Below are 2,950 nucleotides of genomic sequence, written 5' to 3' on the forward strand. Positions count from 1 at the left end.
TGTCACATTCTTCTTTAATTAATTTTATCTTCTCCTCACACTTTGTCTTCTTGCCGTCAGCTCTAACATTTCTTTGGAAATTTCCTTAAAAAACTCCATCTGTTTCTCAAGAGATCCCTTATTATTTGGTTCTGCTTCACTTGGTAAAGTACAAAATTGGTTTTCTTTATCAACTGCAGGCAGCATCTTTGAAATTTTCGGAGCAAGAACCAGTGATGAACTTTCGTATACAAGCTCTCCTGGCTTAGTTTTTTTACTGGTAGTGGCTGTTTCTATTTCGTGAGGCACTGTATCAGATGTTTTGCTGGAAATTCCCGCGTGCCCATCTGTGGTGTCATATGATAGGAATCTTGCCACCTCTGCATTTGGCTTAATTTTCTTATTATTTTCAACTATTTCATTGTCTTGACTCTCTAATCTTATCCTTTTTCTCTTTTTTGGGACCAGAACCATCATCAGTATTTCTGCCCCAAGTACCTTCTTTTACTGTATCTAAATTATTTTTCTCTATGTTCGAGCAAAGTGGCGGAGATGCCTCAAATGCAACAGTTTGGTCAGAGTCATATGAACTGTTTCTGTCTTCTTGCACATTTATATCATCAGTATTCATATCACCTTCATTTTCACTGGCAGTAGGTGACAGAGCTGCTACAGTATGGATATTGGAAATTGTCATTCCAAAAGCAGGTGGCGAGTCCTGAGTTGACACAACCCCTTCTTGTGCCATGTGCTGAGGTGAGGAAATTAACTGTGGCAGAGAATCAGTACACACTGTTTGGGTCAAGTCATTCATCGAATCCTTTGGAATTGACTGACACATATTTGCCCGTAGTTTAGATAGGAAACCATGATTAATATTGTCAGGGGCAAATGAGGAAAATGTACTTGAAAATGAACTTAGTGAGTTGGGCTCTGGAGGAGTGGGAGATTTAAGCTGTTGATCCTGTTGCACTGATTCAGGTGACATTGTAATATCTCTGGAAGATATTGATGATGCTTGTACTATCTTTGGTTTTTTCTTCTCTATATTTGATGATATAAACATCTTCTGTTGATGTTCAAAAGCCTTTCTGGCATGCATCATCAACTTACCAACTCCCTTCTTTTTAATATTTTCATCTCTCATTTTCTTCTTTTTCCACTGCCGCTTTTTTGGAGATTTCATATTATTGCCTTCCTTGCTAGGGCTTACCCACGAAGGGTCATTAAGATTCGGTAGTTCATCCGACCAGTCAGAATCCAGCACATCCTCAACATTTTCATCCACATCTGATCCTGTAATGTGCTGTGCAACTGAGGTGGGGGCCACCCTTATTTCTGATGAAATGTCCACACTCTCACTGTTTATTATTTTTGGCATTCTCAAATCATTTTGTACATGAGGTAGTGGGTTCTCTTCCCCTTCATCTTCAGAAGTAGTACATGAAGAAGTCGTGGACTCTTCCCCTTCACTCAGTGATTGACGTCTCAACCGCCTGCCAAAAGACAACCGTTATCAACTTTAAATAAGAAAACCAGATATGCTTCAAATATTAAAAACATTCATCTTAGTAAAAGAATAATGTTATAGCAATGTAATTAAATAATGTGTTCAAGGCTTTAAAATATACAGTACAATTAATGTATTAACAAATACTGAACTGCTAAACTGTGATGTAATCACATTTTAAATATGTAGTACAGTTCTGTACATCTGAAGTACTGTACAGCATATCATTAACTAAAATTCTCAATAAAAAAATACAGAAACACAAATTAATTCACTTTTATCAAAGTTGGACATTTGAATGAGCATACATGGTATCATAATATTAATTGCATCATTCCTCTAAGTATCTTCAGGTTTACAGGTAGATCCTGATTCAATACAGCAGTATTTTGTAATATTCAAATTTACATAATATAATTAAATTCTAAACAATTAGCATTTTTAGAATATCCACAAACTTATGAAAATAATCAAATTAGGTGCTGAATGTAATGAAACAATCTTTTCTGATGTCCAAGATATATATAGGACTGAGGCTTCCACATCTTAGGGAATAGCATCAGGCTTTCCAGACCCACCTGAGCCTACTTACTGGGAGCCAGAACCAGAATTTGGTTCTGTCTACAAGGCAAAGGAACCTTAAGGATTGGAGACCAACCTAAATCAAGAAAAACACCATAACGTATATAAGCATCAAAATAAGCAAGTGTTTAAATTGAAAATAATCTGTGTGGTACTGTATTTACTGAAATCTCTATTATAAAAACATGCATTCATTGAGCATGGCAAGTCATCCTAATACTGTATTCCTTTCTCAATCTTCCTGTTTATAATTTTTGTGTACTCTATATCCCTTCATTACATTTCTATTCCTTACGCTCTATTTTACTAACACCATGCATTTCTCAGACTGCTCATGTCTCATATTATTATTCTTCAGTTTTTTCTATATTCATACCACAGTTGTCTCACTTCCATACATAATGTTGTGTGAGAAGTCATACATATGGATCAACACTAGCACTCCTTCATACAACCTCTGCCCCCATTCTTACATTAGGTTCAGCAGTAGCACTTATTAAAAGGCATTGTCTAAATTTTTCATATTCTCAATCCTGTTCTTGTGATATTTTCTCCATTCCATGTACTATCCTCTGTCTTTTATCCATGTCTCACATAAACTTAGCACAACAAAGTTTTTGAAGTTTTCTTCATTAAAACTTTCTTCACCTGCAGTTTTTGTTCCTCTTATATTTCTATAACACTGAACACAGCAGGTGCTGTTTCCAGGTTTTTTTTACCTTCAGTGGGAAGAAATTCTGTGAAGATGGTGTTGGCACATCCCTATGCCTAAATTATAATGGAATATAAACAAATGATTATATGAGTTGCAATGTATACAATTAACTGTGGCAAATACAGCACTAATGTTTATGGTTAACTTACTCTCTCTGCTGCCGG

This window comes from Procambarus clarkii, chromosome 70 (assembly GCF_040958095.1).
Source record: "Procambarus clarkii isolate CNS0578487 chromosome 70, FALCON_Pclarkii_2.0, whole genome shotgun sequence".
Classification (NCBI taxonomy): Eukaryota; Metazoa; Arthropoda; class Malacostraca; order Decapoda; family Cambaridae; genus Procambarus; species Procambarus clarkii.